Source organism: Palaemon carinicauda, chromosome 22, assembly GCF_036898095.1.
Source record: "Palaemon carinicauda isolate YSFRI2023 chromosome 22, ASM3689809v2, whole genome shotgun sequence".
In the NCBI taxonomy this organism is placed as follows: Eukaryota; Metazoa; Arthropoda; class Malacostraca; order Decapoda; family Palaemonidae; genus Palaemon; species Palaemon carinicauda.
Window position 1 is genome coordinate 1418850 of NC_090746.1, and position 27370 is coordinate 1446219.

Below are 27370 nucleotides of genomic sequence, written 5' to 3' on the forward strand. Positions count from 1 at the left end.
TGGGATAAATTGTATAGATAGCTACAGGTTTTACAGGTTTGCATTGTTATGAAAAATAAAAATTACTTTCAAAATTTGTCATTTGTTCCAACACTAAGTACAAAACCTTACGCTATTTATAAGGAAGACTCGCCCATTAGGAGAGCGGAAGTTCGGACCTCGGACCAACTGGCTTGGCTTTTAACCCAGGATTTTCCAGTACGGGCTCTGTACGTAACTGAGAGAAACCCTAACACCTCACTAAAACTTCATGCAATGCACGGACAGCAGCCTGAGCAACCTGTGCGTTTGTGATACTAGCAATGCTATTGGTCTAGGTAAGAGTTCTCCGCGATCGTAAGAATCTTAAAATCAACCATAGACGTTACCCAATCCTATGGGGACGTAACAAGTATTATTTCTATACTAGGTTACACAAGGGAAATAGTTATTACCTGCAGATAGGTGAGGCCAGCTTGCAGAGGACTGTGGGTGATGTATCCCAAGAAAGGGGAAGATGAAAGAAAGAACCAGTCATTCTTAACATTCACTCCCAACTAATCCCGGGTAACCTATGCCCTCAACCATCTGCTAGTTGTTCATCAAGGACCACTTGTTGTGCCGCCACCAAAGGACCAATGGAGAAGGTCTCCATGTTCCTGTGGGTCATGTCTTGCAGGTAGTGGGTGGTGAAGGTCATCTGACACTGCCACACGTCCTCTTGTAGGACCTGTGTCATAGTTTCTCTTGAACGCTAGGGATGTACTAAGGCCCCTAATGTCATGAGCTCTAGGTCGTTGAATAGGAGAAGGGTCAGGATTAAGTGAACACTATGACCTTACAAATCCAAGCAGAGATGGTGTTCTTCGTGACCCTTCTCTTGACCTTCGCCATGCTAACGAAGAATGCTGGCACTTGGGAGAGAGCTGCTGCAGTATGTTTAAGGTAAAACCTCAAACTCCTCACTTGGCAAAGTAACAATTGATCTGGATCATCAGTTGCAGAATGAAGACTCCCAATTCGAAGGGGACCAAATCTAGGATCCGCTTCTCCGGGATTTTGAATTTGCAATAAACTCAAGAGACGAAGCTGAATGTTACCTTCCCCCATTCCCTTGACTGGGCAACATCATAGGATAGACCATGAAGTTCACTAACCCTCTTGGCCAAAGCCAAAGTGAGCAGGAACACCATCTTCAAAGTGGAGTGACAATCTGTTGCCTTGTGTAATAGTTCGTAGGGAGCACCCTTCAGAGACCAAAGGACACGAACCATGTTCCAAGGAGGAGGTCTAACTTCCGACTGGGGGAAAGTAATCTCATAACTTTGTATGAGGAGAGACAACTAAAACTATGAGGAAATATGAACTGCTTTCAGTTTAAAAGTGAGGCTCAAGGATAAGCAGTGGTCTTACATGGCCGAGACCGAGAGAAGCTTTTCCTCCAGAAGGCAAACAAAGAACTCCATTATTGTTGGAATAGTGGCATCGAGGGGAGAGATACCCCTTCCACGACACCAAACACAGAAGACAGTGCACTTAGCCTGATAGACTGAAGCTGAAGATCTTTGCAGGTATCCAGACATCCTCTTTGCAACTTGTTACAAAAAGCCTCTCTGACAGAGGAGGTGCAGGATAGTCTCCAGGCGTGAAGACAAAGCAAAGCTACTTATTTGTGAAAGATTTTCACGTGTGGCTGTTTGAGTAGATGGTGTTGTGGAGGGAGTTCTCTTGGGGTCTCCGTCAGGAGCTGCAGAAGGTCTAGGAACTATTCTGCAATACACCATAGCGGAGCTATGAGCATTATAGATAGGTTGTTAGATGCTCTGGTCTTGTTGAGCATCCTTCTCATCAGACAAAACAGGGGGAAAGGCGTACACAATGATGTTGTCCCACCATTGCTGGAATGCATCTTGCCAGAGAGCCTGAGGGTCCGGGACTGAGGAGCAGTGCAGCATGAGCTTTAAGTTCAGGGATGTCGTGAACAGATCCACAGTCAGGGAACCAGATGATTTAAAGACCACTCGGAGCCCATTATCTGAGTCGCTCTGCTCAGATTGTCCGCGAGCATATTCCTCTTGCCTGGAATGAAGCGGGCTGATAGGGACACCGGGTTGTCTTCTGTCCATCTTAACATCACTGCTAGATGGCATAGGGGCTGCAAAAAGGTACGGCTATGTTTGTTTACGTAAGCCCCATTATCACTCATCAGCACCACGGAGTGACCCACCAGGAACTGCTGGAACTGTCGGAGAGCTAGGAAGGCTGCCGTCATCTCTAAGAGATTTATTGGCTCGTACCTTCGGACTCGGACTGGGGTTGTGAATGAACTAAACACTCTGACTTGACCAGGTAAGGAATTATTTGGAGTTGTACTCCACACTTAATCTAGCTGTAGCCAGACACCCTCTCATTGGGACGATGGGGACGTAAAAAATAAATCTCATATTTAAGGCTATACAAGGGATATAGTTTCTAACTGCATACGGGGGGGAGGCCAGCTTGCAGGCTTCCAAGGGTGGTGTGCCCAAAGAGGGGGAGATGAAGGAAGAAGAGCTCAGTCATTCTACCATTCATCCCCTCATCCCAGGTAATGTCTGCCCTCGACTGACTACTACTTGTCCTACCTGAGGTATCTTAAATCATGTATTATGCCGCCACCACAGGACCTAGGCATTCAGGTTCGTAAGGGTTACGTCTTGTAGGTGGTTGGTTGTGAAGGTTGTCTGAAAGTTCCACACATGTACTTATGACCCTAACGAACATGTGGAGGAGATTCTTGATTCAGGCCCAGATCTATGACTGTTGAATCCAAGAAGAGATCGTATTCTTGGTTACTCCTCTTGACCCTGTCCGTGATCACAAGAAGCTTGTTTACCTACGGGTGAGCTCCTGCAGATCACATAAGATAACACCTCAACACTCTTATAGTGCATAGCAACAAATAATCTGAGTTGCATTGGCCTATGTGGTAACTTCCCTGACTGGTGATCGCCAGCCTAGGGTTCGAGTACCACTCAAACTCGTTAGTTCCCTTGGTACTGCAACCTCACCATCCTTGTGCGCTAAGAAAGGGTGGTGCTATAGGTCTATCTGCTGAGTTGTCAACAGCCATTGCCTGGCCCTCCTTGGTCCTAGCTTGGGTGCTGATCATAAGTATATATGGTCAGTCTAGGACATTAGGAGGGCAGATGTCCCTGCCCATCTGGATTTTGGCCTTACCCTGGCTTTCCATATTGTGAAAGTTAGTACACAAAAAAAAAGAGACCTTAACACCTCGCTAAACCTTGCTAAGCATGGTCTGCAGCCTACACAAGCTGTGTGTTGAGTTACTAGTAATATGACCGTAAAGGTATAAGTTATTCTGAGTCTGTAGGAAATAGCCGAGTTGACCACAACATTCCCAATACCACCTCGCCAGAGTATGGAACAATACTAGGTTACACAAGGGAGCAATGGATTACCTGCAGTGGTTGAGGCCAGCTTGTGCAGAGGACCTAGGATGCTGATTTCCCCAAGAGAGGGGAGGATGAAGAAAGGAAAAGAGCCAGACATTCCTTTTCATTCATTCAGAATGACAATGGTGACCAATGCCCTCACCCGTCTGCTACTTGTCCAATAAGGAGTGTGAGGTACTAAACCAGCTGTTGTGCAGCCACCACAGGATCAATAGAGAAAGTATTGAGTCTCCTGTGGGTCACGTCTTGCAGGTAGTTGGCGGTGAAAGTCACTTGATGATTCCAAACGCCCGCTTGTAAAACCTGTGCCACAGAGTAGTTTCTTTTGAAGGTCAGGGACGTAACTATGCCCCTGACATCATGCGCTCTGGGTTGACATGTTGGAGTAGGATCGGGATTTAGAGCATGGTCAATGATCTTGCGAATCTATGCCGAAATGGTGTTTTTTGTGATCCTCCCCTTGTTCTTGCCTGTGCTAATGAAGAGAGAGGGCCCTTGGGGTCTGGCTGTGGCTGTTCTCTTGAGGTAGCACCTCAAACATCTTACTGGGCATAGTAAAAGATCATCTGGGTCGTTGGTTACAGAGTGGAGACTCATTATCTGGAAGGAGTCAAATCTAGGATCTGAAATCCCCAGATTCTAAGTCTTGGCAACAAACTAAGGGATTAAGCTGAAGGTTACCTCTTCCCATCCCCTTGAATGGGCAATGTCGTATGAGAGACCAAGAAGTTCGCCGACTCATTTGGCCGAGGCAAAGGTGAGTAGGAACACTGTCTTCCATGTCAGGTGGAGATCTGTTGCCTGGTGTAATGGTTTGTAGGGAGGCCTTTTTAGAGACCGAAAAACCCGAACCACGTTCCAAGGAGGAGATCTTACTTCTGACTAAGGTCAGGTAAGTTCATGACTGCGTATGAGAAGAGCAAGTTCTAGCGATGAGGAAATATCCATTCCTTTCAGCTCAAAAGCGAGACTCAAGGCTGAGTGATAGCCTTTTACCGCTGAAACTGAGAAGCACATTTCCTCTCACAAATACACAAAGAACTCTGCGATTGATGGAATAGTAGCATCGGGTGGAGATATATCCCTTCCACAACACCAACCACAGATGATGTTCCACTTCGCCTGGTAGACTGAAGCCCACGATTTTCGCAGATAAATCCTTTTCGAGTGAAGATATGTTAGATAGTCTCCAGGCGTGAAGACGTTGCAAAGCTACTGCTTTGTGGAATATGTTGACATGGGGTTGTCTGAGATTGTGTCGTGGAGGAAGTTCTCTTGGAAGGTCCATGAACCATTTTGTGTGATGCCATAGTGGAGCTATGAGGGTTATGGACAGATTGACCGATATTTTGGCCTTGTTGAGTACTCTTCTCATCAGACAGAACAGTAGGAAGGCGTAAATATCGATGTTGTCCCACTGTTGTTAGAACGCATCTTGCCAGAGAGCCTTGGGATCAAGGACCTGGGAGCAGTACAGCGGGAGCCTGAAGTTCAGGGCCGTCGCGAACAGGTCCACAGTCGGAGAACCCCACAAAGTCAGGACTTTGTTGGCTACTAGATGATCCAAAGAGCCCTTGGAACCCACTATCTGAGCTGCTCTGCTCAGATTGTCGGTGAGCATTCCTCTTGCCAGGAATGAAGTGAGCTGAAAGTAAGACCGAGTAGACTTCTGTCCATCTCAGTATCTGTACAGCTAGATGGGATAGGGGCTGCGAAAAAGTACCACCTTGCTTGTTGATGCAAGCCACTACTGTGGTGCTGTCACTCATCACCACTACAGAGTGAACCACCACAAACTGGTGGAACTCTTGAAGGGCCAAAAATATGGCCTTCATCTCTTGGAAACTTATGTGAAGGTATTTTTTGGACTTTGACCAAAGGCCTGAGGTCATATGGTGCAGCACTTGGGCCCCCCACCCTTCCTTTGATGCATCCAAAAACAGCATCCAGTCGGATGGAAGGACGAGAAGATCGACACCCTTCAGCAGATTCTCATCTGCCAGCCACCATCCGAGGTCTGTCATTTCTTCTGGTCCCATGGGGATCAGAGTGTCAGAGGAATCGTAAGCTTGATTCCAACTAAACTAGACTTCAGTCGCCACTGGAGGGATCGCATCCTGAGGCGACCGTTGGGGACTAGACGCGCCACGGATGATAGGTGTCCGAGGAGACATAGCCACTTCTGGGCGGGGAGTTCTTCTCGTCTGAGATACAGTGTCCTGACCTTCCTTAGCCTCACCAACCGGTCGTCTGATGGGAAGGTGTTGTGCGGTTTGGTGTCTAAAATCATGCCCAGGTATACCAGTCTTTGAGTGGGAAGCAGAGATAACTTCTGGAGGTTTATCATGATCCCCAGATATTGGCAAAGCCTCAGAAGTTTGTCTTGGTGTTGAAGAAGGGTTGCCACAGAGTCTGCTAGGATCAACCAGTTGTCCAAATAACGTTGGAGATGGATGCCGAGCCTGTAAGCCCATGATGACACTAAGGCGAACATTTACGAAGACCTGAGGTGCTGTGGAAAGACTAAAGCACAGCACCTTAAACGGGTATATTTTGTTGTCCATGCTGAATCGTAGATACTTCCTTGACGATGGATGAATTGGGATCTGGAAATATGCGTCCTTTAGATCCAGTGTACACATGAAGTCCTGTGGTCTTACCTCTTGTCTGACCGTGTCTGCTGTCTCAATGCTGAACGAAGACTGTTAGACAAACTTGTTCAGAGCTGAGAGATCGATGACTGGTTTCCAGCTTCAAGACACCTTTTTCACAAGAGTCAACTGAAGAGGCCTGGGGACCCGTTGAGGACCTGGAGAGCGATCTTCTCCAACATAGTCTGGAATTCGGCCCAAAAGGGCATGCTCCTTTACTGATCCCATCGCAAAGGAGCTTGCAAGCATTGGATTCTTGGTCAGTGGAGGGAGAGATTAAATGGGACGCGATACCCTGAACGAATTACTGACGCCGTCCAGGCTTCGGTCCCGAGCCTGAACCTGCAGCTTTGTAGACATACACCCACTGGTGGACAAGCAGGGGGATCGCCTATCCTAGCGTTTGCAGCTTTGGCCGCTACCTCTCAGTAGTTTTCCTTCAAGGGTGAATTTAGTGCCTTTCTGGTCCTTGACAGGAAAGGGCTTTATAGACACAGATTTGTCTTTCGCTGCCATTTTACTGATTGACAGTTTAGATTGGCTGGGTTTTGGAGGAGCTGGGGGGTCTGTAGGGCCAAGATGTTAAGGATCTGTGGAGGAGGAAGTCCTGGTGAGACTTCCTCCACCTTTCCACAGCCTGCCCGAAGTCCTTAGGCTCTAAAAGCGAGGAACCTTCCGGAGAGGAGTTCCAGAGCCTAGCGATCTCGACATTTGAGACCTGCAGGTGGAATCTCTCAGACACCGCATCCCTTCGTTTTAAGATGACATTGGCCCACAAGTTCGCCACTTGGTAGGCAAGAAACTCAATGGTACGGGTACCAGAGAGAAGGAAGGTCCCCATAGCCTTCCTGGTACTGTACTTTCCTTAGAAAAATGTTATTTTCATTAGTAAAATAAATTTTTGAATATACTTACCCGATGATCATGTAGCTGTCAACTCTGTTGCCCGACAGAAATCTACGGTCGGGATACGCCAGCGATCGCTATACAGGTGGGGGTGTACACAACAGCGCCATCTGTGAGCAGGTACTCAAGTACTTCTTGTCAACAAGAACTCAATTTTCTCCTCGGTCCACTGGTTCTCTATGGGGAGGAAGGGCGGGTCCTTAAATTCATGATCATCGGGTAAGTATATTCAAAAATTTATTTTACTAATGAAAATAACATTTTTCAATATTAATCTTACCCGATGATCATGTAGCTGATTCACACCCAGGGTGGTGGGTGGAGACCAGCATACATGTTAACAAAGAAGCTAAGTATCCCGTATCTTATTTTAGCCGTTATTCAAAATAACAAACATAAAATAAATAAGTACCTGGTAAGGAAGTCGACTTGAACCATTACTCTGCCTTTTTAAGTACGTCTTCCTTACTGAGCCTAGCGATCCTCTTAGGATGCTGAGCGACTCCTAGGTGCTGAAGTATTAAGGGCTGCAACCCATACTAAAGGACCTCATCACAACCTCTAATCTAGGCGCTTCTCAAGAAAGAATTTGACCACCCGCCAAATCAACCAGGATGCGGAAGGCTTCTTAGCCTTCCGGACAACCCAAAAATATTTCAAGAGAAAGATTAAAAAGGTTCTGGAATTAGGGAATTGTAGTGGTGGAGCCCCCACCACTACTGCACTCGTTGCTACGAATGGTCCCAGAGTGTAGCAGTTCTCGTAAAGAGACTGGACATTCTTAAGATAAAAGACGCGAACACTGACTAGCTTTTCCAAAAGGTTGCGTCGAAAATATTTTGCAGAGATCTATTTTATTAAAAGGTCACGGAAGTTGTGATAGCTCTAACTTCGTGTGTCCTTACCTTCAGCCAAGCTTGGTCTTCCTCATTCAGAAGGGAATGAGCTTCTCGTATTAACAGTCTGAAAATAATAGGATAAAGAATTCTCTGACATAGGCAAAGATGAATTCTTAACTGAACACCATAAAGCTTCAGACGGGCCTCATAAAGGTTTTTAAAATAGAACTTAAGAGCTCTACAGGACATAATACTCTTTCTAGTTCATTTCCAACCATATCGATAAGTTTGGAATAACGAACGATATTGGTCAAGGCCGAGAAGGCAGCTCGTGTTTGGCTAGAAAACCAAGATGTAGAACATGTAGCCGTTTCGGATGAAAATCCGATGTTCTTGCTGAAGGCATGAATCTCACTGACTCTTTTAGCTGGTAAAGCATATCAGGAAAAGAGTCTTAAAGGTGAGATCTTTCAGGGAGGCTGATTGAAGTGGTTCGAACCTGTCTAACATAAGGAATCTTAGAACCACGTCTAAATTCCAACCAGGTGTAACCAAACGACGCTCCTTCGTGGTCTCAAAAGACTTAAGGAGGTCCTGTAGATCTTTATTGTTAAAAAGATCTAAGCCTCTGTGACGGAAGACTGATGCCAACATGCTTCTGTAACCCTTGAAAGTGGGAGCTGAAAGAGATCGCTCTTTTCTCAGATATAAGAGGAAGTCAGCTATTTGAGTTACAGAGGTACTGGTCGAGGATACGGATACTGACTTGCACCAGTTTCGGAAGATTCCCCACTTCGATTGGTAGACTCTAAGGGTGGATGTTCTCCTTGCTCTAACAATCGCTCTGGTTGCCTCCTTCGAAAAACCTCTAGTTCTCGAGAGTCTTTCGATACTCTGAAGGCAGTGAGACGAAGAGCGTGGAGGCCTTGGAGTACCTTCTTACGCGTGGCAGACGTAGCAGGTCCACCCTTAGGGGAAGAGTTCTGGGAACGTCTACTAGCCATCGAAGTACCTCGGTAAGTTATTCTCTCGCGGGCCAGAGGGAAGCAACTAGTGTCAACTTTGTCCCAACGTGAGAGGCGAACTTCTGCAGTACCTTGTTGACAAACTAGAACGGAGGGAATGCATATAGATCTAGATGAGACTAATCTAGTAGAAAGGCATCTAAAAGAACCACTGCTGGGTCTGTTGAGAGCCTCTTGGACATCGAGGTTGCGAAGAGATCTATGGTTGGATGGCCCCAGGTGACCCAAAGTCTCTTGCATACATCTCTGTGGAGGGTCCAATATGTTGGAATTATTGTCCCTTCCTACTGAGACAAACTGCTAAGACATTCAAGTTGCCTTGGAAGAAATTTGTTACTAGTGAAAAGTCTAGACCTGTTGAACAGGAGAGGAGGTCACTAGCGAACTCGCACCATGTCAGAGAGTAGGTCCCTCCTTGCTAGGAGATGAACATCAAAGCAGGGAGTTGTCCGTGTTGACCTCCATTACTTTGTCTTGAAGGAGAGACCTGAAGATTTTCCAGGTCAGACTTACTGCCAGAAGCTTCTTGCAGTAAAAATGCATTGTCCTTTGACGCGAGTTCCATAATCCCGTGCATTCCCTACCGCCTAAGGTCGCACCCCAGCCTACGTCCGATGCGTCTGAGAAGAGAACGTGGTTGGGAGTCTGAACAGTCAGGGGAAGACCCTATAAAAGGTTGATAAAGTCCTTTCCTCAGGTTAGACCAGACTTATCTTCCGGAAACCGGGATCGAGACCGCTTCTAGCGTCTTGTCCTTTTCCAGTGAAGAGCTAGATGAAACCGAAGAGGACGGAGGTGTAGTCTTCCAAGTGACACCAAATGCACCACGGATGACAGTGTCCTGACCAGACTCATCCACAGCCTGACAGGGCCGTATTCCTTCTTCAGCATCTTCTGGATGGATAGCAGGGCTGGGGATTGATCTTCTTGTTCAGCCATGTCCTCATCAGAGGGTTCCTCATCCGAAACTGATGAGGAAACGGCAACGGAGTGGGCAACGTCTGACTCGCTGAATCCGGTCGCACTGGTGGATGCGTGACGGAGCCGGACACAAGATCATGGTACTGCTGCACAGTCTGTGAACTGTCAACCATGGGGAAGCGAGGAAGTACAGCGACAACCCGAAACTGTCTAGACTGTCTGGGTAGTACAGACAACTCCTTATCGGGTTGCTGAGGTTGCCGCACTGCGTCACAACAAGTCACCTCTGCTGGTTGTTGAACGTCTTCCCAGTGACACACTGAATGTCCACAACCACCTCCGAGAGTAGCATAACATCAACGTGCGACTGGCAACCCACACTGGGTCGCACCGGTGGAGGAACCATCTCAACTGGCGGACGTGAGTAGGATACCTCAGCGTCAACAGGGCGTACAACCAACCGGTAGGAAGGTCGTTGACAAGAAGGGTCTTCTCCGTAAAAAATCCTCTATCAAGGACTAAGCTTGGACTGCATGTCTTGCAACAAAGCCCAAGGTCTATGGGAGCAGGTGTGGCAACAGACGGGGTTAGCGACTGAAGCGGAACCATTTACCCTCCCTGGAAGCATGTTATGCTTAAATAAAAGTCCATAGGAGGCTAAGCAGCTTAAGGCTCCTCTCCAAATGACAGAGTCCTCAAGGGAATATCAGAAGGAGGGAGAACAGCACTTTCTCATCTACAGGAACCATATCCGAGAAAAGCTAGGTTCTCTCAGTGAGGGTTTCACTGGTGCAAAAGCAGCAGACCAGAAGGCAACGTTATGAAACTGCTTGACAGTCTGTGAACTGTCAAAAACTGAACTGTCAACCACAACAGGAGCGTGAGGACATACAGCACTGGTGTATAAGTAGTGTGAGTTGGCAACAACCAAAGTTGTGTGGGGAAGCCTCAACTCCCGACTGACTAGTTTGCTGCTGGCGAGTGGCGGTAACCACAGTGTGTTGCGGAGGCTGACACACCGTGTCAAAACACGGCAGCTTGTGGTAGCTTACACACGGCAACGGAGTGCTCTGTGTGTGGGAGTCATCATACATCTGGCAGGGTTGACTGTGCATGGGTGGAGGAGCTCTCACAACAAGAGTGTGAGAGCAGGAAGCCATGCCGGGCGCACAACCGTGGGAGGTGTAGGCCCACGGGTGCATCGTGAACCTTCTCCGCAGTCGGAGTGTGGGAGCTGGCAACAACAAAAGCAGAGTGCTGGTGCGTGGGAGGGGCTGCGGTGGGTTGAGGAGCATGCGGTATGGTATGCGGAGCATGCTGTAAGGTATGCGGCTCATGCTGCATGGTATGCGGAGCATGCTGTAAGGTACGCAGAGCATGCTGCATGGGCTGCGGAGAATGCCGCATAGTGCTGGAACCCGGCAGCTCTACAGAACCTTCCCACTGCTGATGCGGTAGCTCACGCATGTTAGCAGATGGTGCAGCAAGAACATGCGTCTGGCAGGGTGGACTGCGCATTGGTGGTGGAGCTCTCACAGGTGGAGGGTGGGAGCAGGCAGCCGCAGTATCTGCTGAGCGCACAACCTCGGCGGGTTGTAGGTTAACAGGTGCATTGTCAACCTTCCAGCACGATACTCCTGCATGAAGGAGCAAGCTGAGACTGTATAGTCTGCAGCATGGACCATTAGGGTCTATGAAAGACAACAACAAACGGAGCTACTGTCCGTTGTGACTGAGGGTCTAAAACAGCTGGTGCGGCAACAGACGGAGTTACTGCCTGTTGCGGTACCTCCTTGCCTCTCTTGGGAGGTGTGCAGTTGTCGTACTGCAGCGAGTCCGAACTGACCCAGTGGCTACACCTAGGCCGTTGGACTTGCGCGGAAGGGACCGACTTGCACTTAAAAGCTGCAAGATTTGGTCCATGGTTTCTGCGAGAAACCTCTTCCGCAGACGAGGAATAAATGGGCTCTCTCGTCTTTGTGTGGGTGGGGTGATCACGTCGGCAACGTGTGTAGATACACCCGAAACCACGGAGGGAAACGTCTGTTCGTCGATCAAGGCCTGTGGAACCCATAAGTCCTTCGACATTACTTCTCCCCTGGGCTTGGGAGCTTGTAAGAGGTATCGGACTAGGTGAACAACTGGCACGAACAGACGAACCCTCGAACGCAACACTGTAACACTTTGCGCATATCACTTTATCACTTTTGATTTTCTGTTTGCACTTATTTCACTGAACTCGAAACTTAAGTGGTTTGTACCTGAAACACGCAATCCTATCCTTCATTAAAAGGTAGTAATTGCGAAAACAGTATTACAATGTAACAGAAAAACATAATGAAAGATAAAGAATTCAGTGGCTGGAAAAGAGACTAAACACTAGATCAAATAAACTACGTTTAAAATCTCTCACCGCATAAAGCCTGGGAACAAGAAAAAAAAAAAAAAAAAAACTCTAGAAACGTTTTACCTTCTTCCCCTATAGCGACTAGGGAGAAGAGCAAAAAACGAGAACAACGTTACCCGCTTGAACGAAACGTTTATCCTCCTCTCTCTCCCTCCGTCTCTATCTCTCTCTCTCTCTCTCTTGACTTAGAACCTGAGAGATGAGCCCAATTATATATATCGTTAAAACATATTATTTGTTAAAGGAAAAAAACTGAAAGGTTTCCCAAATAAAAAGTTCCTTTATTAGAATTAAAACCATTTAAGCTAAGAAAGAATGAACGAAACGCTAGAATCGGTTTACGTACTCTTTACTGCAACGTGAAACCGTGAAATACTCTCTCTCTATCGTAACGATAGAGCGCAAGTTGAACGTTCTGAACGTCAACAACTGCGGAGACTAAACAAATCGTTAGTTCAACTTTGAAAACAGTACGAGACTATCAAAGAAATTCTTTCAAAAACATTAAAATTAAAATAGCATAAATTCTTAACAGGAAAAACGATATGACGGGCTCAATGTTAATTAACTTCGGTTCCAAGTAAGGACCGCCTACTATTAGGAAAGGTCGCATATAAACAAACATAAAAATTAATTTTTATAAGTTTATAATAAATGGAAAGTTAATCGAAGAGGCCTATAAATGGCGGAGAGATATAAAATAAATCTATAACTTTGTTAAGCAAAATTACCAAAAACCTAAACACACTTCCGTCTAAGGGAAGGGTGGGTCATAAAAAGTGAAAGAGAGTCTATACTCTCTTCGACACCAACACTTCCGTCTAAGGGAAGGGTGGGTCATTAAAAGTGAAAGAGAGTCTATACTCTCTTCGACACCAACGCTTCCGTCTAAGGGAAGGGTCGGCCATTTAAAAGTGAAAGAGAGTCCATACTCTCTTCGTCACCATAAAAAAATCTATCCAAAACGAGTTCAAGTTTTGAAATGAAGATAAAACCCCTGCATAGCGAAAGCTCAAAACTGGAATAGTGTACTTCACCAAAAAGTTGTGAAAACAAATCCAGTTAGGGACGGCGTATTAGTAGGTCTTGCCGGAGGCACGACAGAGGAAAAATTGAGTTCTTGTTGACAAGAAGTACTTGAGTACCTGCTCACAGATGGCGCTGTTGTGTACACCCCCACCTGTATAGCGATCGCTGGCGTATCCCGACCGTAGATTTCTGTCGGGCAACAGAGTTGACAGCTACATGATCATCGGGTAAGATTAATATTGAAAAATCCTCGGTCTATACCAAGATTCCCACAGATCCCAACCAAAGATCCAGCCACAAAATAGCCTGCATGGCGTACTTCGCGACCTTTTCTTGGTTTAAGATCCCAGAAGCTAAGAACGCAACCTGGCGAGAACAAAGTCTCTCTGGAGAGACTCCCTTCATCAACTCCTCAAGGGAGTAGTGGAGAGGCAGTGCCGAGCAAGATTCGTCAAGGACTTCGTAATACCTCCTCTGGTGGACACCTGGAGGTGGGAGGAGTTTGGAAGATGAGCCTGATCAGTATGACACACAGAGATCAGCAAGCTGGGTGGCAATCTTACGCCATGCACTCCTCAACCCCCGGGACCAGGGCAGAGCTGCACTGGACTTCGGAGGTCTCTGAGTGCCCAAGACACGGTCCAGGACAGTATCCTTGCCTTCTTGAGGGGCTATCTCTGGGTTAGACAACCCATTAAGGGCCCTCATGCAAGCCCGAACCTGCCAATCTGACTCTCTCTGGTCGCAGTCTGATGTTGGGCTGGCAGCATAGTCATGATCATCCACAGCCGAGATCTCGTCGTCTCGGGGTGGGTCAGGGTCAATATTATGCTTGGTTGACAATGCTCCTGACCTCCTCTGCAGGTCTCTGAATCTTGGAAGAGGATTTTGGAGACATCTTGGAATCCTTTGACTCCCTCTTAGGGGGAAAAAAGGTTTCCAAAACTGTAGGTCTGGCTAGAATGACCTTCTGGACCTTAGAGGGGAGAGGACTAGGAACCTGTATGGGTTTTTCAACTGAAATGGTACCCTTTCCAAGAGCTTCTAACTTTGGGGACGGTTGGGAAGTGAAAGAATTACTCTTCCCCGCGAGAGCCATGTGGGAAGGTGAGGCAGCGGTAGGTAGAGGGGAAGATGGTCTAACCGGTGCAACTTCTGACCTTGAAACTCTGATCGGAGTCAGCTTGACCCTCAATAATGGTAGATCGTTAGTTACTCCTCTCTTCCTTTTCTGGGGAGATGCAGCCGTAGATCGTTGCCTTGAGTCTGATGAATGGCTGAGGTTTTGGTGAGCTCTGTTGCGCCGGCGATCGTAGGTTGGCTGGTGAGCACTGGCGGGCAAACGTTGCTCTGTGTGGCGAGGTTGCGCTGGAAGGTGCCGAGGACGAGCAGGTGAAGGCGCGCGCCGAAGCGTTGTAGAGCATTGACGAGCTGGAGAGCGTGGGCGCACTGTAAAGCATGATGGAGCAGGCTGGTGCTGACGAGATGTTGGTGAGCGCCATTGGCGCGCAGCTGCACCCGTAGGTAGGGCCTTAGGAGGCTGTACCGGAAATAGGAATGGTGATGGTAGATCGGCAGGTCTGCTGGTGGACGATCAGGAACTGGGTGAACATCCACCAATGGAGATCGCGAAAGATCCACAGAATAGTCCAGGACCGAAGTACGAGGACTAACTCCAGCGTCATCAGGAGAAGGTCCAGGAACAGATGATGCCCATGAGGCCCAGTGGATCAGTGAGCTGACCTTCGGCAGTAGCAATCCTCCGAAGAGGAGTATCTATGAGTGGCCCCTCTCGCGAACGAGAGAGGTGATCACTTCACAGGAGAGACTTGCCTAAGACTATGCTCCATCCCCGAAGGAAGAGAGACTCAGCAAGGGGGGAGCGTAGTCTAGAGTCTAGACAGCAACAGCAGTCGGAGTCGATGAAATGATGAAAAAGATGCAGGGAAGTTCTCCCTCGGAAGGGAGAAACAGCCCCACACCTTGGGAGGAAAACTTTCCCTCAGAAGGGAAAGTAGTCCAACCCATGGAGGCGAACCTCCTGGTAGCGCTCTAAGATGATTTGACAATAGCGCTGCCTGAGGAAGTGTAGCCGGAGCTAGTTCTTCGAAGATGAATTGCTGATCAGGTGCTGCCACGGGTGTACTTCTAAGAGAAGGGATGACGCCCATGATGATGTCCTCTGAAGATCAGCAGTGACCACAGATTCCCCAGGCATGAACAGAACAGCTTTGCTTCGTCAAACGAAGAAGAACTGCATCGCTAACTGAGGAATAATAAAATAAGTTATGTAACAAAAAACTTCCTCAGTAGGAACACCTAGTCTGCGAAGGAAAAGACCACCGAGAGAACGAACATAAAATAAGAACTGCGCCCTCCCTTCCCCGGTCGACATCGATGGGAGAAAGGGAAAGGAGAGCAACTGTAATAAAACAAGAATTACAATTATTTAAATCAGTTAAAAAATTCACTAATAGGAAGAACCACTGATCCTCCGAAGGGAAGTCTTCCCCACGGAGAAGAAACTCAAAAGTTAAATTACAAACAATCATAATTTCACTTGAATAATCAAGAAACAATCGGAAGCACAACCTAACCTGCGAACGGGGAAGGTGCTCCCCCCGTTAGTATACTGTCAGAAGCCCATGAAAGGTGAACGGCCTTGAAAAGAGAAAGACCAAAGTCAATCTAAAAGGCCACACTCCTTTCTCAGAGTAATCCATATGTTCCCCGTGGAAGAGGAAAAGCGTAGACAACAGTTGAACGAGGAAGGTCCAAACGATGACGATTCCCCTGCGGCGGCGACCGAGTCAACGGTAGGTTATCCGCCGACGGGAAGACCGATGGACAAGGGGGGAGAGGTAGGAAGGGAATGTTTTCTGGCCTTGCGCAAGTGTCTCGAGAACCTGCCGTATACGTTATCACACGCACAGCACAAACACTAAAAAGGAAACTTACAACATTTCTATATATGTATACATAAACATTAGGAATGTTTTCATATATAACGGATTTATTTTTGGGTGAGATTGCCATGTCGTCCTGGTGGAAGGTTCCTTTAGATAGCTTTCTAACAGATATTTGCTACAGTGATACTCCCAGAGAATTAAACCGAAGGTCTCCAGGATTCTAACTCCTGGCGCAAGTATCCAATTAAGGATATCGCATAATATCAAGGGACGTATTTTTTAGAAATGACACATAGCAATCTTCACCCCGAATAGATTTAACTCTTTGATGTAAGGGGGAAGTGTGGCGAAAGAAAGGGGTGCCGATCTAGGTACCCGGTGGACCTCCTATCCGTACTACTATCGACCGCCATTCCTTTACTTGTATTTAAGCAGGAATAGCCTCAGATAGAGTAGTTTTGGGTGGGGTCAGCAAAAGGGTGGGTCCATCAGGACGACATGGCTATCTCACCCAAAAATGATATTTTAATTATAAAATAAATTTTTGAATATACTTACCCGGTGAATATATAATAGCTGCAACTCTGCGGCTCGACAGAAAACACACTAAAAAAACTCGCGAGCGATCGCTATGAAGGTTGCGGGTGTGCCCACCAGCGCCAACTGTCGGCCAGATACCACTCTTGCATGTAAACAAACCCTTCAATTCTTCTCGTCCCGCTGCGTCTCTATTGGGGAGGAAGGGAGGGTCATTTAATTTATATATTCACCGGGTAAGTATATTCAAAAATTTATTTTATAATTAAAATATCATTTTTAAATATTTAACTTAGCCGGTGAATATATAATAGCTGATTCACACCCAAGGCGGTGGGTAGAGACCAGAGTTAATTAAGTTTACAGCGTATAAGCTAAGAGTTTTTTCATTTTGACAGTTATCAATATAACAAAACCAAAATATATAGGTACCTGGTAAGGAAGTTGACTTAGACGATTACTCTGCCTTGTAAGTCTGTCTTCCTCACGGAGCCCAGCGATCCTCTTAGGATGCTGAAAGACTCCCAGGAGCTGAAGTATCAAGGGTTGCAACCCATACAACAGGACCTCATCAAACCCCTAATCTGGGCGCTCTCAAGAAATGACTTTGACCACCCGCCAAATCAACCAGGATGCGAAAGGCTTCTTAGCCTTCCGAACAACCCATAAAACAATATTAAAAACATTTCAAGAGACAGATTAAAAGGATATTGGAATTAGGGAAGTGTAGTGGTAGAACCCTCACCCACTACTGCACTCGCTGCAACGAATGGACCCAGTGTGTAGCAGTCCTCGTAAAGAGTCTGGACATCTTTTAAGTAAAATGACGCGAACACTGACTTGCTTCTCCAAAAAGTCGCGTCCATAATACTTTGCAGAGATTTATTTTGCTTGAAGGCCACGGAGGTTGCTATATCTCTAACTTCGTGCGTCTTAACCTTAAGCAAACATCGGTCTTTCTCATTCAAGTGAGAATGAGCTTCTCGTATTAAAAAAATCTGATAAAATATGACAAAGCATTCTTTGACATAGGCAATGAAGGTTTCTTAACTGAGCACCATAATGCCTCAGATTTCCCTCGTAATGACTTAGTACGAGCTAAATCGAACTTAAGAGCTCTAACAGGACATAATACTCTTTCCAGTTCGTTGCCTACGATCTCTGATAAGCAAGGAATATCAAAAGATTTAGGCCAAGGACGAGAAGGCAGTTCATTTTTGGCCAGGAAACCAAGTTGAAGTGAACAAGTGGCTTTTTTTCTGTAGAAAAGCCGATGTTCTTACTGAAGGCATGAAGTTCACTGACCCTTTTAGCCGAAGCCAAGCACACTAGGAAAAGTGTCTTGAGGGTGAGATCCTTCAGGGAGGCTGAATGTAATGGCTCAAACCTGTCTGACATGAGGAACCTTAGGACCACGTCTAAGTTCCATCCAGGAGTTGCCAAACGACGTTCCTTAGAGGTCTCGAAAGACTTAAGGAGATCTTGGAGATCTTTATTGTTGGAAAGATCTAAGCCTCTATGTCGAAAGACCGAGGCCAACATGCTACTGTAGCCCTTAATCGTGGGAGCTGAAAGGGAGTGAACCTTTCTCAGATGTAAAAGAAAATCTGCGATTTGGGCTACAGAGGTACTGGACGAGGACACAGATGCTGACTTGCACCAGTCTCGAAAGACTTCCCACTTCGACTGGTATACTCTAATGGTAGAAGCTCTCCTAGCTCTTGCAATCGCACTGGCTGCCTCCTTCGAAAAGCCTCTAGCTCTTGAGAGTCTTTCGATAGTCTGAAGGAAGTCAGACGAAGAGCGGGGAGGCTTTGATGGACATTCTTTACGTGGGGCTTACGTAACAGATCTACCGTTAGAGGAAGACTTCTTGGAAAGTCTACCAGCCATTGAAGTACCTCGGTGCACCACTCTCTCGCGGGCCAGAGGGTAACAACCAACGTCAACCTTGTCCCTTTGTGAGAGGCGAACTTCTGCAGTACCTTGTTGACTATCTTGAATGGTGGGAATGCATATAAGTCCAGAAAAGACCAATCCAGTAGAAACGCGTCTATGTAGATTGCTTCTGTATCTAGGACTGGAGAGCAATAGATTGGTAACCTTTTGGTCAACGAGGAGGCAAAGAGGTCTATGGTGGGTTGACCCCAAGTAGCCCAAAGACTCTTGCCCACGTCCTTGTGGAGGGTCCATTCCGTGGGTATCACCTTACCCCTCCGACTGAGACAGTCTGCCAAGACGTTCAAGTCCCCCTGGATGAATCTCGTCAACAGGGAGATGCCTCGAATTCTTGACCATAAGAGAAGGTCCCTTGCGATCTCGAGCAGCGTGAAGGAGTGTGTGCCTCCTTGCTTGGAGATGTACGCCAAAGTTGTGGTGTTGTCTGAGTTGCCTCTACCACTAAGTTTCGAAGAAGCTTTCTAATATCATCAAGGCCAAGTGGACTGCTAATAGCTCCTTGCCGTTGATGTGCATGCTCTTCTGACTTGAGGTCCACAGACCCGAGCATTCCCGACCGTCCAGGGTCGCACCCCAACCAAACCCGACGCGTCTGAGGACAACACGTGGTTTGGGTTCTTGACTGCTAGGGATAGTCCCTCTCTCAGACTGATATTGCTGTCCCACCATTTCAGGCATGCCTTTACTGGTTCGGAGACTGGGAATGATACCGTCTCTAATGTCTTGTCCTAGTTCCAGTGAGAGGCTAGATGGAACCGGAAAGGCAGAAGGTGTAGTCTCCCTAGTGAGACAAACTGCTCCAGGGATGAGAGAGTCCCTACGAGACTGTTCCAACTCCTGACTGAATAAACGTTTCGTTTCAGCATTAGTTGGACTTCGAGCAGGGCTTGACTGCGAATCTCCATCCCCAAATATAGAATAATCTGGGATGGGATCAGTTGGGACTTTTAGGTTGACCAAAAGTCCCAACTCCCTGGCCAGACTCAACGTCCAATGTAGATCCTGCAGACAGCGAAGACTGGACGATGCTCTGAGAAGCCAGTCGTCCAAGTACAGGGAGGCTCGGATCCCCGATAGATGGAGGGATTTTGCCACATTCCTCATGAGCCTCGTAAACACTGGAGGCGCAGGACTGAGGCCAAAGCACAGGGCTCGAAACTGGTACCCCACATTCCTGTAAACAAACCTCAGAAACGGTTGGGAATCCGGGTGTATAGGAATGTGGAAGTATGCCTCCAGAAGGTCGAGAGAGACCATCCAGTCGCCTTCCATAAATGCTGTCAAGACAGCCTGGTAGACTTCATCGTGAAGTTTGTCTTGACAATGAACACATTGAGCGCACTTGCCTCTTACGTACTCCTGTAGTGAACATGGCTGCCAAATCATTGGAGCCATCCCTGAGGGACTTGTTCCTGCAGAGAACGTGGCTGTCATATCATTGGAGCCATCCCTGAAAGCCTTGTTTATGCATGACATAATTGTACAGCAAAACTTCAAAGGCTCGAAAATAGCTGTGAAGTCGACCTGTAAAATCTTGGAGCGTTTCCTGGCCAGGCGCCAGGGAGAGTCTATGAGGTTTGAGAAGTCTATCTGGGCAGAGGCAGGAACTCCCAAGCCGAGAACTTCTCTCGTGTCATATCAGACTCTCGCTCTATAAGCCAGTTTAAAAGAAGGGAAAGCAAAGGCTGTCTCCCCCAAACTCCTCCTGGTGATAAACCAGTCGCCTAGCAAATGTAAAGCTCTCTAGAAGAGCGAGAGAGCACTAGCTTATAAAACAACGGCTTCGAAGTAGCTAGGCCTAGTGTAAGCTCTGACGTTTAGGCGAACGAGGAGCAGCAGTTACAAAAAGATCCGGACAAAGATCCTTAAAAATCAGCATGATTTATTTAAAGTCCATAGAGGGCTAAGCAGCTTTAGGCTCCTCTCCGTCTGACAGAGTCCTCAAGGGAATATCAGTAGGAGGGGGAACAGCAACTTCCTCATCTGAAGGAACCTTGTCCGACAATAGCCGAGTCTCAAGCAAGGGAGAGACCTACCGTGGTGGCAATGCTTTACAAGCAGAGTCCACACGCACTGGTGCATTAGTAGCGGACCAGGACGCAACGTCATGTAACTGCTTGACAGTCTGTGAACTGTCAACAACAACAGGTGCGTGAGGACGCACAGCGTCCACTCGAGACTGCTTTGACCGCCTAGACTGAGCAGTCAAAACAACTCTAGAATGCGGAGGTTGACGCTCAGCGTCAAAACAAGTCAACTCCGATTGTTGGCGAACGTCCTGAACGTCAACAGGAGCATCAGCAAGTGGCCTAACGTCCAAATGTGGCTGAAAATCCACACGAGACCGCATCGAGTATGGTTCTAAACAACCTGACTGACGTGACTTGGCTACGCCAACGTCAACAGGACGCACAAAGGAACGTTAGGGTGGCTGAAGGCCAGGATCTCGATGAGATAAACGGCTAGGCTCAACGGACTTATCGGCAGAATAGTCTTCCATAAGGGAGGCAAGCTTATTCTGCATGTCTTGCCGTACAACCCATTTAGGATCAACGGGAATGGTTGCGGTAAGAGACGAGGGTAACGTCTGTGACCGCAAAACCTTGCCTACAAAAAGACTCTCGGAGTCTGTGTTACGCTTTTGTTAGGCGGCGAGCAGTCTTCCGATGACTGCATAGGGTCAGAGCTGTCCTAATAGTTAAAACCAGGACGCTGGACCTGTCCTGAAAGGACTGACTTTCGCTTAAAGGGCCTCGAAACCTTGTTCCACGGTTTCTTATGCGAAAAGCCTTCGGATGACGAGGAGAAAATCGTCTCTCTCGCCTTATGGTAGAGGTGATCTTGGTAAGATACTGTACACCTGATACCATAGAGGGAACGTCTGTTCGCTGATCAAGGCCTCTCGAACCCATAAGTCGTACGACATTACTTCTCCCCTGGGCTTGGGAGCTTGCAAGAGGTCCCGGACTAGGCGAACGACAGGCACGAACAGACGAACCCTCGGTCGCAACACTGATAACACTTTGCGCAATATCACTTTATCACTACGATTTTCTGTTTTGCACTTATTTCACTGAAATCGAATTTTTTAACAATTCACATTAGGTATGAATAAAACTGATTTCTACCTGAAGCACGCAATTCTACCCTCATCAAAAGGTTGTAATTGCGAAATCAGTCGTATAATGTAAGCACATTAATACCAGCAAAAAACAGTAAACATATTTTAAGATAAAAAAATCAGTGGCTGGGGAAGAGACTAAACACTAGTTCATTCAAAACTACGTTTTCAATCTCTCACCGTACAGTGCCTTGGGACGAGAATAAAAACTAAAAAACGTTTTATCCTTTCTCCCCGTACAGAGACTAGGGACGAGAGTAACTCGAGAACAACGGTACTCGCTTGGGACGAGATAAAGATCGGAACGTTCTCTCTCCTCTCTCTCTCTCCGTCTCTATCTCTCTCTCTCTCTCTCTCTCTCTCTTGATTTCGCACCGAAGAGAAGAGCCCACTTACCTTTCGTCAATAAACAGGTTATTTGACCAAAGGAAAAAACTGAAAGGTTTTTCAATTAAAAGTTCCTTTAAAATAGTCTTTAAAACATTTAAGCTTTGAAAGAAAAAAGAACAAAACGTCAGAATCGATTTACTCTTTCTGCAAAGTGAAACCGTGATACTCTCTCTCTCTATCGTAACGATAGAGCGCAAACTGCGTAGCATAAATAAACTAAACGTTAGTTCATCTTTGAAACAGTACGAAGACTATTCAAAGAAAAAAAACTATCATAAAATATTTACTAAAAATATTTCATTTAATAAGTTTTAAATCATTAGCTCTGTAAAAGTTATTTACGATTGAAAAGGGCTCAACGTTGTTTAACTTCGGTTTCCAAGTTAGGACCGCCTACTCTCAGGAAAGGTCGCATATAAACAAATCATTAAAATTTATTTTGATGTTTATTATAAATGGAAAGCTAATCGAAGAGGCCTAATAAAGGCGGTTGAGATATAAAATATATAGAGGAAAATCTATAATTAATTTATAACGTGATAAGATAATTGCTAAAAGCCTAAAACACACTTCCGTCTAAGGGAAGGGTCGGCCATTTAAAAGTCAAAGAAAGTCCATACTCTCTCTCGTCATCAAAAATTAAATCTATCCAAAAACGAGTTCAAGATTTAAGATGAAGATAAAACACCTGCACTGCGAAAGCTCAAACCAAAATGAAGTACTTCACCAAATATGTTGAGAAAACTCCAGGTTCTACAGCGAGTATTGATACGTCTTGTCGTCAACGTCGACAGAGAAGAATTGAAGGGTTTGTTTACATGCAAGAGTGGTATCTGGCCGACAGTTGGCGCTGGTGGGCACACCCGCAACCTTCATAGCGATCGCTCGCGAGTTTTTTGAGTGTGTTTTCTGTCGAGCCGCAGAGTTGCAGCTATTATATATTCACCGGCTAAGTTAAATATTTAAAAATAGATTTTTCGCTTTGCTCAAAATACGTTTTTTAGGCTCAGCCATGCCATCCTGATGGAAGCATACCAGAGAATTAACTTGAAAGTACTATATTTGTGGGTTTGTGTATGTGCCTTCTACCTTGAATGGATTCCTTATCTGGTCTCCTAGACCTGTATATGAAATTCCAGTTAACTGTCATTTCCACTGAGCCTGGAACTGGCTTAGTGCTTCCTGCCCCCTGTAGGGAAAGTGTCGACTTCGACAATAAGGATTCAAGGTTTGTATTTCCGTTGGAACAAAAGGGAAACTTTTTGGAGGTTACCTTTAATTACCTTGGAAATCTGTACTGATTCAAGTTATTTCTATATATAGGGCTGAATAAAACTCTGGCCTGTTTTATTTAAATGCAACTGAGGTGTCAAAAATAAAACGCAGATACATTTTGTATCTTTATATTGCAACTATCAAATGTAGTTACAACAAGGTAAGAATCTGATCCAGCATTAATACAAATCGGGGTTCATATATTGACCTGTAAAGGAAAAATATATATACAGTGAACCCTCGCTACTTCGCGGTTCGACCATCGCGGATTCACCACTTCGCGGATTTTTTCCATAACCCATATATATATACAGTATATATATATATATATATATATATATATATATATATATATATATATATATATATATATATATATATATATATATATATATGTATGCATGTATTTATGTATATATGTAGGTATGTATATGTGTATACATATAAATATATATACAGTATATATATATACACACACACACATATATATATATATATATATATATATATATATATATATATATATATATATATATATATATATATATCTAAAGTAGGAAGATGTGATGTAGTTCTAAGGGAAAAGTATGGGAAATATGTCTGAGTAATAAGCAAAGCTCTACCTCCAGTTTGTTTCTACATTATGATCAGAGATAAATGTAAACAAAACATTGGTTGCCATTTTTTATCGTGCTTTTTAGCATGTTTAGGAAATGCATGATATAAAATCACCTTTAATATTTGTGCCTGTTTTAGTTTAGGGTACTGTAGTACATGCATTAAGTGTTCTGTACATTAAAGGGTAGTTTGTTAACAGTACTACGTACAAGGGAAGGTTTTAAAAGTCTGAATATACATGTTGAATAAATAGGTAAATATGGTGTCACTACTTCGCGGATTTTCACCTATCGCGGCCGCGACTGGAACCTATCTACCGCGATAAACGAGGGTTCACTGTAATTTCATTATCGGAATAATGCCACTCAATGGAGGTGTGAAACTAAATCTGTCTGACTTGCTCAAATTTTGGACATGCGTAAACAATATGATGCAATCGTTCACACGGCACTGGTGTTATTGGTCAAATTATGCACCTACTGTATATAGAACAGTCTGTTAATCACCGTAATGATTTGTACTAGAATGTACAAATACCCATGCACCCGATACACTGTTGAGTCCCTAAACAGTTCACTGTTCATCGCAGCACTAGACGACGGGTTTTATAACACTACCCGCCGCCACCACAAAGTGTTTTATCTCGTGTACTTGCTTCACATAGTGTTTATAGAAGACCCTGGATGATTTCCACCCAGTGTATGAGTGGAGCCTCTCAAAGTCCATGTGTTGAAAGAAATTCAACGAAGAAGCAACTTTTCTCGGATTGTGACCTGCGGGGGTACTGTCAGGATCCGCTCTGCGAATAAAGTAGGTGAGCTTCACTCTCAGTTGTCTTAGGGAGAGGTTTGATTCTCAAGTTTCGCCTCTGAAGAGCTGTCCTCCCTTTAGACACTCTACTGGGCATAGAGAGACATCTTCCTTCAGTGGGCAGATTCTTCAAGGACCCCACCTCTTAGTGGGTAGCTCATTCTTGGCAAGAAAGGCTGGATCAGGATAAAGATTCAGTTCTCCTGTGTCTAGGAACTGAATATGGCCTTCGTTTCTGGATAAGGCCACTATTTCACTAACTCTAGCCCCTGAGGCTATTGCAAACAGAAAGATGACTTTCTGTGTTAAATCCTTTAGAGTACAATCCTCATTGTTTAGGTTCGAAGCATAGTGCAAGACTTTGTCCGAAGACCACGTAATGGGCTTTGGAGGGGTTGCTGGCTTGAGTCCAGCGCATGCTTTTGGGATCGTATTGAAGATTTCACTTGTGAGGTCCATCTCAAAGGCATACAGAAGTGGTCTATTCAGGGCCGACTTACATGCGGTAATGGTTGTGGAAGCCAGGCCTTGATCGTGTAGGTATATAAAGAAAGTGAGACAAATCTATCGATATTTCTGTTGGTTTCCTTGTCTTCACAAAAGACACCCATTTCTTCCATGACGATTTATATTGTCTCCTAGTCAAACTTGACTTATACTCTTCGATGAAGTCAATTTTATCCTTCGAGATTCCAAACTTTTTGTTTCGCCGCTAGGGCGAGAAAATCATGAGATGTAGGTTGTTGGTTCTAGAGAATGAAGCGTAGACAGTTGACTTCTGTACCAGCTGGGATTAAACTGGGTTCGGCAGAGGAAAGAGCTTCAGTTTCAATTATATAACTAGAGGGAACCAATTGCTTTTGGGCCATTTGGGGGCCACTACTGCAGCTGTCCCTCTGAAGGATCTTGGCTTGTCGAGGACTTTTATCAGGAGATTGGTTGGTGGAAACAGGTAAATGCGATTCCACCTGTTCCAGTCGAGGGACATGGCGTCTATCACTTCTGCTTGAGGGTCCGTAGAAGGGGCTACGTAACGAGGTAGTTTCTTGTTCTCTCGTTGCGAAGAGGTCGATCTGCAGTTCTGGGACTTTTTCCGAGATGAAGGAGAATGAGTCTGCGTCTAGGGACCACTCTGTCTCTATTGACTTTCGCCTGGATAGAGCGTCCGCTGTCACATTGCGGAATCCTTGTAGGTGAACTGCTGATCAGTGCCATCTTCTCTTCCTTGCCAGGTACAAGATGGCTAATATCACATGGTTAATGTGAGGTGATCTCGAGCCTTGTCGATTTAGACATTTTACTATCCCTTCGTTGTCCTGGACCAATCTGATGTGGATTGCTCTGCGAGGGGATAGTTTCTTCAACGTCAGGAAAACTGCCATAGCTTCCAAGATGTTGATGTGAAAGGTTTTGAACTGGTGTAACCAATTCCCTTGCACTTTTCTCTCGTGAGAATGGCTTCCCCATCCTTCCAAGGAGGCGTCCGTGTGTATCACCAATGATGGTTGTGGTGCTTGCAGGGGAATTGTCTGTGCTAGGCTCTTGGCTGTTGACCACGGCCTTAACAGTGCGCAATAGGGTCGGGGTCAACCTTAGTTGATCTCTTCGAGCGGTTGATGCGTATCTTCTCCAGAAACCTGACGCATCCTTTAGATGTGCTTTTAGCACCGGGTCTGTCACTGCTGCAAACTGGAGAGAGCCCAATACTCTTTCCTGTTGGCGTCTTGAAATCCTCTTGTGACGGATTAGTCTCTTGACAGCTTCTGCTATCTCTCTCCTCTCCTTGGATGGAATGGAGAGGTGGTGTGACTTCAAGTCCCATTGGATTCCTAACCAGTGGAACTTCTGAGCTGGAGAAAGGTGAGACTTCTAGCGATTGATCTTGAAGCCCAGGTGTTCCAGGAACTGGATCACCTTTGTGGCTGCTTACAGACAAGTAATCTTGGATGTTGTCCACACCAGCCAATCATCTAGATATGCTACCACTTGAACTCCTTCGGAGCGTAGCTGCTAGACGATGGTGTCTGCTAGCTTCGTGAATATCCTTGGGGCTGTGTTCAGTCCGAAGGGCATTGCTCTGAAGACAAATTTCTTCTTCTGTAGCTTGAATCCTAGGTAGGAGGAGAAGGGGCGGCTGACTGGCAGATGCCATTAAGCGTCTGCCAGGTCTATTGAGACTGTGTACGCCCCTTTAGGTAGACGGGTAGCCTACTTCTTTGTTGCAAAGTAAGAATTTGGAACTTGTTGTTCTCGATGAACTTGTTGAGTGGAGACAAGTCTAGAATGACTGAGTTTGTCTGAGTCTTTCTTGGGAACTTGAAACAGCCTTCCCTGGAATTTGATGGACTTCACTTTCCTTATTACCTTCTTGTTCAAGAGTTCTGAGGTACTGTATATTCTTCTAACGAAGGGGTGGAGTGTTGGAAGAATTCTGGAAAACGGGGTGGAGTTCTGTTCCATCTCCACCCGAGTCCATTCGTGATTAGGCTGTGAGCCAAGGGATCGAAGGTTCAGCGATCCCGAAAGTGGTACAATCTGC

General features: G+C 45.9%; 1 protein-coding gene across 2 annotated transcripts in view; it reads right to left on the bottom strand.

Annotated features, from left to right (window-relative positions):
• Nucleotides 1-27370, bottom strand: part of LOC137616267 (COMM domain-containing protein 3) — a 173774-nt gene that overhangs the window by 42943 nt on the left and 103461 nt on the right. The window lies entirely within an intron of this gene.